The following is a 7,472-nucleotide window of genomic DNA, read 5'->3' as shown; positions in this document are numbered from 1 at the left end:
TAAAAAAAAGAATATTTGAAAAAATAACAGTAGAAAGCTTCCCAATTGTAATGAAAAACATTATATGTCCAAGAAGTACGTCAAACTCCAAATAGAATAAACTCAGAGAGAAGATAAACACTGAGACACATGGTAATTAAACTGTCAAAAGACAAAGACAAAACCTTGAAAACAGCAAGAAAGAAGCCACTCATCCTGTGCAAAGATCATCAATAAGATTAACATCTGATTTCTCATCCTAAACCATAGAGGCCAGAAGGCTGTGGCATGACCCTAAGCACTGAAGGAAAGAAACCCGGTCAACTAAACATTTTATATCCAGCAAAACTGTCTTTCAAAAATAAAGGACAAATTACGACCTTGCCAGATGAACAAGTGTGGAGGGCATTCATCCCTAGGTCACATCTGCCCCGTAAAAAAATAAATGGTGTCCTTCAGGCTGAAGTGAAGGGACAGTAACTCAAATCCACATGAAGAAATAAGGAACCCGTTAAAGGAAACTATATAGGTAAATATAATAGGCAGCATAAGTATATTTTTTGTTCGTAACTCCTATTTCTTCACCTGATTTATTTATTTATTTATTTAAAGATTGTATTTATTTATTTAACAGAGATAGAGATAGCCAGCGAGAGAGGGAACACAAGCAGGGGGAGTAGGAGAGGAAGAAGCAGGCTCATAGCGGAGGAGCCCGATGTGGGGGCTCGATCCCAGAACGCCAAGATCACGCCCTGAGCCAAAGGCAGAAGCTGAATGACTGAGCCACCCAGGCGCCCATCTTCACCTGATTTGAAAACAACCACAGTAATGAGAAATCTGTGGGGGTGGGCAGACAATGTATAAAAATGCAATTGTATGACAATACTAAGATGGGGCGGGCGGGGGGGGGGAGCGGGAGAATGGAGCTATATAGGAGCAAAGTTACTGTGTATTACTGAAATTAAGCTCGTATTAACTTGGACCAGGATGTTAATTACACCCTGGGGCAACCACCAAGAAGACAGAAGGGCGTGGCCAACCGTGTCACCTGCCACATACCGTTTAAATGAGCCCTGAGAACTGACTGCTTGTTCTGGCAGCATGGGGGTCCCAGGTGCGCAGTCCTGGGGGACGGCGGGGGAGGGGCTGATTAGATGGGTTCGGGCAGAATGGGAGAGAAGGAAGTAGAGAAAATGAATACAGGTAATGCGTCCACGAACTTTGCTGAAAATGGAAGGAGAGAGGTGGGGTTGAGGCAAAGGGTGAGAGGTAGCTCATTGGATTTGCATGCTGGTGGAAAAACTAGTAAGTGCCGTCTGTGTCATGAGGAGGAATTTTGGAGATCGCAGGGGGATTATTGGGGCATCATGCTTCTCAGCCGAACGTCTCAGGCACTTGAGTCTTGGGTTATTGGGGGGGATATGCATACACATACGCATGTATGCACACACACATTGCACGATACTGTACTAATAGCCAGCGGGCAGGGCGTGAGACGGAGGAGGCCCTGCGAGCCCCAGCCAGAGCGGAGAGCCGGCGGAGGTCGGTCCCCAGTGCACACGCCCCCGGACCCCGTCCCAGGGACTTTCCCTCCGCGAGGCCAGCAGCCGCGGTTTCCCAACTAGGGCAAAGGGCAGCGCGGAGGGAAGAGCAGGAAGGGCTCCCCCCGCCCCGCAAGCGCGGGGCGGCCTCCCATTGGCTCCCCTCGCTCCGCCCTCGGTCCCCATTGGGCGCGGCCCTAGCGCACGGGCCGAGCACGCCGCTCCGCGCCGCCCGGTGTGTGGCCGGCCACGGCGATGCGGCCAATGGGAGCGCCCTCGGGGCGGGGCCGCGGACGACGAGAGCCTGGGCGCGGGCGAGTCGGTAAACAGATCCGGGGCGCGTGCGGCGCCGGCGCTGCGGCTGGTGAGGGCGCGCAGGCGGCGCGAAGGTGACCGCGGAGCTCCGCTTCCTGCCGCCGGGTAAGGCTGCGGCGCGCTCCTGGGGCACAGCCGGGCTGGCCTTCCCCTGCGCGCGCCTCTCCCGCGTCCAGCTCCAGGGCGGCGGCTTCCCCTCAGCAGTGCAGCCCGGCCCCGCTGCGCCCTCCGCGCCTGCTTCCCTGGGGCGTCCGCCCGGCCGCCTCCCCCGCCGGGTTGTCTCAGGGTCTTCGCTCCCAGACGCTCCACAATATGTGCAGGGGCTCTGCGCGCCGCCGGCCGCAGGCTCGGGTCCCAACTCGGACTCCCGTGGCCTGGTCCCGCTGTTGGGTTTCACAGGTGGGGGTTCGGGGTGTACTTGGGAGAGGAGGCCCTGCTTGCTCCTTTTGTTCCCTTTTCTTGAGCCCTTTCTCCTGCTTCTCCAAGCACTGGGGGTCCCGGGATGGGTTTGGGCTAAATTGCCTGAGCTGCTGCCTGTGCCTAGTCCCAGCCCCCTGCCACACGCTGTGTGCGCGTGGGCCTCGGGGACGGGGAATGCCAGGGCAGGTGTGGGTGCTGGGCCTCTCCACGTGGCTGAGAGGTGCCAGCCTCCTGAAGGGCGAGAGGCTCTCAACTGGCCAGGCACAGGCCGCTGGAACACTTGTGCTCACTGGGGCCTTGGGTGTGCGTGACAGAAGACCAAAGAGCCAGGCTGGCCAAGCCTAGGTGGTTGCCAGAGGAGCCGAGCCTGCATGATACCAGCCTGCCAGTTGTTTCTTGTGGGAGGACAGGTCATCCTGGCAGGGGGGCCGTTCTCCTGAGAAGAGACAAGAGGGTGCTCTCCTTTCCCAGGAGCAGCATCTTCAAGACTCTGGCCATGGCTCTGGATATTTTGTTCCGCCTTGTGAATAATGCAGGCAATGCAGGGTTATTACAGTTTGGGGCCTGACCTTGGGCACCTTGAAGGAAAAGTGACCCAGGTGGTCTGAGCATTTCCCTGTGTGTTGCCCAAGACAGGGTTTTCCGGTCTTTGGACTTGACGTTTGGGCTAGACAGTTCGTTGTTGTGGGAGGGTGACCCGTGCGTTGTAGGAGGTAGAGCAGGATTCATGGCCTCTGTCCACTAGATGCTGGTGACAGCCCCCCACCACAACACACACACTAGTGTGACAACCAGAAATTTCTCCAGATGTTGCCAAATGTCTCTCCTAAGTGGCAAAATCGCCCTTGGATGAGAACCATTGAGCTAAGGAGAAGAGTCTTCCTGAGGCTGGAGACGTGTGCTGGCACCTGCCCGTGAGTAGTTGAGAGGCTTAGGCAAAGGGTAGTGCTCTGCCCCTGGCCCTAAACCAGGGACAGAAGCTGCGTAGATGGGCTTCCAAAGGGACCCCATCTCCACACCTAGAGGGGCAGGAGAGGGATAGGAGTTCATGGGCATTTACTGTGCCTGCTGGATGCAGGGCAGTGATTGGCTGGGTCCACAATACAAAAGAAGGAGAAGGCTGGTGGTTTCTATCTTTGGAGACTTTGCAAGAGGGTGGGGGATATGCATGTGAAATAACCGTGGGACAGTTTTCAAATGGTGACCAAACAAGTTCAAACTTCCAAACCCTGGCAGAAAAGCCAACTCCATTATCCACAAGGGGCTTTTCCAAAGTGATTCTTCAGTCGTCTTCTTGTGTCTTGTGATGTGGGAGAGGGCTGGCCCTGTGTGTGCAGAGTAAGTGGCTGCATTTCATGCCTACGTGTGGGGATGTTTACACGTGCTGTGTGCCCCTCCACGAGAGTGAGCGTGCAACATGGGCACATGTATCATTTGTAAAGTGCCTCTGTGGTTGATGGAAGCATCAGTGTCCAAGATGCAGAGAAAGATGCTTTACTTCTGAGTCTAGATTTTGTTTTCAGTATAACCTGGAATTTATATACCAGAGTTCTAAGTACCGTATCGATGGGGATGCAGAAAAGCCGAAAAACAGTGATCATTGCATAGGGCAGGGAAAAATATCCCAAGTCTCTAGCTCCCACGGGTTTCCCTGTCTTGTTCATTGATCCTGTAGGTATGTATCCGGATTTTCCTGCAGCAGTCCTTGGTTAGTTAGGCGGTCTTTTGGGTGCCCTTCGTTGCCAGTAGAAAAGGATCCAGACAGAGAGGTCACTTCTCCTTTCTCAAAAAGAAAGTTGAGAGAAGTCCAAACTCGGCAGGATAATTTTCCGCCAAGAGCCACGGACACTGAGTCATTATCTTTGTCGGTTGAAACAAGAGCTGTGTGCAAAATTAGACAGGAATATTTAGATAGAGCGTTGTCTTGATCTGACAGTGGCATCTGGAAATAGTTCGTGCATTCCTGCCGAGTAACGGCCAGGAACTTGGAGCCCGTGGAAGGGAGAGAGTGGCGTGGGGAGCTCAAGGGCCGGCGTCTTCAAGAGTGGTGCCTCTGGGACGGGTGAAGTCCACGGACCCCGAGGCAGGTCCAGGACCCTGGGTGCAGGACGTGAGAGGGGTTTCTGCCTGCACTTTGCAAAGCCGAGTAGGTACCCACTGGTCTGTCCACAAGCATGTTGTTCCTTGTGGGGTTCCAGGCTCCTGAGCCCTTGACCCCTTGCTTTGAGGTCAGGGGCCCACAGAGTATTTAAAGTCGGAAATGACCCTGAAAATGTCTTTTTATTCTTCATACTTGGGAGTGATTTATTTTCAGGGTGTGCATGTAGAAAAGATTCATGAGAGAGCCGAGTGTTTTTTGCTCAGATTGACATTTCAGGAGGGTATTGTAGGATAGTGACTGTGCTCTTGTCCCCAGAGCCCTAGACTTGTGGTGTTTTGTTTTGTTTTGTTTTTAATGTCCTCCTAGCCCATCTGGCCAGGGGCAGAGGGGCTACATTTGGTCCAAACCTGGAAAATCCCTATGTGTCCTGAGGGTCAGTGCCCTTCCACATCCTGCCCCTGAGGAAAAGCCCACTCTGGAATCATAGGCGAATCTGGTTTTTTACTCCTCATTGGACGACCACTGGGGGCTTGACTGTGTCAGGCATGGCATTGGGAAATCGAAGTGAACAGCACTTGGGTCCCTGAACTCGGGAAACTTGTGATAAGGGGGGGGGTGCAGATCCCACCTCAGGGCCATGGATGTGGTTTGGACTAGGGGCTCTGGGTGGAAACTGTGAAGGCTTCTTGGAGGAGGAGTGTGGGGGCGGGGGCGCTGAGGATGAGCAAGAATTCAGCAGGAANNGGCAGGAGTCAGTGCTTCCCAGAATCCTTGTGGCAAAGGATCGGCTTTTATTTTGTCCCAGTTTGTCTCAGAGCAGTGTGCTCGCAAAGCACAGTAAACATGGCACAGCGATGCTAGATTGCTGTGGAAGTTTCTAGGCGCTCACTCCTGGGGGATGTCAGCAGTCCAGGGACCACTGTGTGTTCTGCCCTTATGGTTTGGGTGAGTTTGGGTGAGGCAGAGCAGTGCTTCCACACATTTCCTCTTGGCAGTGGGGTCGGGGGCCAGGAGGGCTTGGCTCTGTATTCCTGGCAATTTTCAGCTGAATTCTGTTCAAGCCAGAAGGGGTTGCTGAGCACTCACAACTCATGAGTCCAGCTGCAGCCCAGAGCGCCCCCAGAGAGAGACAGAGCGAGCGTGAGCTCCCTGCCTTGATATGTGCACAGTCACCCACAGGGGGTACCCCCCCGCCCACCGCCGCTGTGGGGACCCAGGGTGGAGCACAAGCTGGTTCTCCTGGAGAAAGCCTGGGACAGTGTTTGCTGTGCCCGCAGGCTTCCTGGAGCCTGAAAGATTGGTGCTCCACCCCCCCACGCCGAGGGAAGGGCTGGGAGGCTGAGGCTCAGCAGGGGCAAAGGTCTGGCAGCCAGTGGGCGTTGCCATGGGGAGGGTGCCAAGGTGGGCTGGTGTGTGCAGGGCAGGCAGAAGGCGGGTCAGGGTCGCCAGGCAGGGAGCCCAGCCAGGTGGTTTGTGAGAAGTGAGGGCGGCCTGCGTCCCAGGTGGTGGATGGCGGGGTGGGGAAGTGGAATGTGAGACATAGATTCAGAAGAGTAGAAACCTGTGCAGGTAGAAGGTCTAGAGGAAGTGGCTGGTTGGACTCCGGGGGCTGAGGTTTCCCGTTGTGGGGAGGAGCTGTTTGGGGGAAGACGGTGATGTTTTAGACATGAAGGGGTTAAGGTACCTCTGGGACTCATCTCCTCTTTTTATTAAGATACAGTTCGTATGCAGTAGATTCAGCCTTTCTAGTAGGTAGTTGTGCAGTTTGAGAAATGCATGGTCTGGGGGCGCCTGGGTGGCTCAGTCGGTTGGGTAGCTGGCTCTGGATTTCGGCTCAGGTCATGATCTCAGGGTCCTGGGATTGAGCCCCGCATCAGGCCCTGTGCTCAGCGTGGATTCTGTGTGAGGAGTCTCTCTCCCCCTCTGCTCCCCGACCCCTGTTTGTGTGTTCTCGCTCTAATAAGTAAATTAAAAAAAAACAACAACAAAAAACCCCAAACCAAATGCATATGGTCACATACCCGTTACTGCGTCAAGGTGTAGAACAGCCCTGTTACGGACACGTTCCCCGTGCCTGTGGGACTTCAAGGGGTGCTGTGGTGTGTGTGTGTGTAACTGGGTTGGTTCTCGAACTGCTTCAGTGGTTGAGACGGGCTGCCTGGGCTGAGAGCAGGGATGCACGGACCTGGGACAGCCCAGGGAACAGGAAGGAGCAGTCAGCGGGGGGATTTTCATATTTGGCACAGGAAGGCTAAGAGAGATGGTTTGTGGACATGAGAGGGAACGTTTTCCTGGAAGGAGAGAGGGAAGGCAAAGCACAGCTGGGTGGGAGAGTCATGGTGGTGGAGGGGGGAGCGGTTGGGCCAGGAGGGGCCGGCCCGGTGGGGTCTGAGGGCTCTGCGATGTGGGCTGCAGGGGGCATGCACAGCTCTTCACCTCTGGAGGACCAGGAGGCAGCTGCAGAGTGAGTGAGCCCCCCCGTGCTGGATGGGAGGGGCCGGGCGGGCTGGGGTGCTTGGGGAGAAAGCCTGGCGGGTGTCCTGTTGTGTCCCCTGCCTGCCAGGCCCTGCTCCTGCCCGCCACTGAGGAGCTGGCTGTTCCAGTGGGTGAGTGAGTGTGTGAGTGTGTGTGTATTGCATGTGAGTGCAGGTGCTTGTTGTGAGGCTGTATGAGTGTGCCACTTGGTGTGCGAGTGCACAAGTGTGTGTGTTTGCATAGGTGAATGCGAGTACATGAGTTGTGTGTGAGTGCGAGTACACAAGAGTGCATCGGTATGTGAGTGCAAGAGCAGGTGACTACGCAAGTGTGAGTGTGAGTGCCTAAGCATGCGCTGGCGGGTGTCCGTGTGTGTGAGTGCAAGTGCATGAATGTGGGCATGAATATGTGAGTGTGGTGTGAGTGTGCGTGCACGAGTGTGTGCACATGAGGATGTGTGTGTGAATACTGAGTGTATGGGGGTGTGAGTGTGGGTGTGAGTACGTGAGTGTGGTGAGTGGTGTGAGTGCAAACGCAGGTGGTGTGTGTGCATGAACGTGTGTGTGAGTGTAGCAGAGGGGCAGGGAGGTGGGTTTTCCGGAGGTGTGTGTCCTGAGACCCAGGCCAGACCCCCCCCCCCC

General features: G+C 55.1%; 1 protein-coding gene across 1 annotated transcript in view; it reads left to right on the top strand.

Moving 5' to 3' along the window:
* Positions 1-1,815: 1,815 nt before the first annotated feature.
* Positions 1,816-7,472, top strand: part of COQ8A (coenzyme Q8A) — a 34,868-nt gene continuing 29,211 nt past the window's right edge. The window contains exon 1 of the mRNA XM_040636102.1: positions 1,816-1,940. The gene's annotated coding sequence lies outside the window, so the exon portion shown is untranslated. The remainder of the gene's footprint in view (positions 1,941-7,472) is intronic.

This window comes from Ursus maritimus, unplaced genomic scaffold, assembly GCF_017311325.1.
Source record: "Ursus maritimus isolate PB19 unplaced genomic scaffold, ASM1731132v1 scaffold_2, whole genome shotgun sequence".
NCBI lineage: Eukaryota > Metazoa > Chordata > Mammalia > Carnivora > Ursidae > Ursus > Ursus maritimus.
Note: the sequence above shows the minus strand (reverse complement) of the source record. Positions and strands in the feature narration are given on the sequence as shown.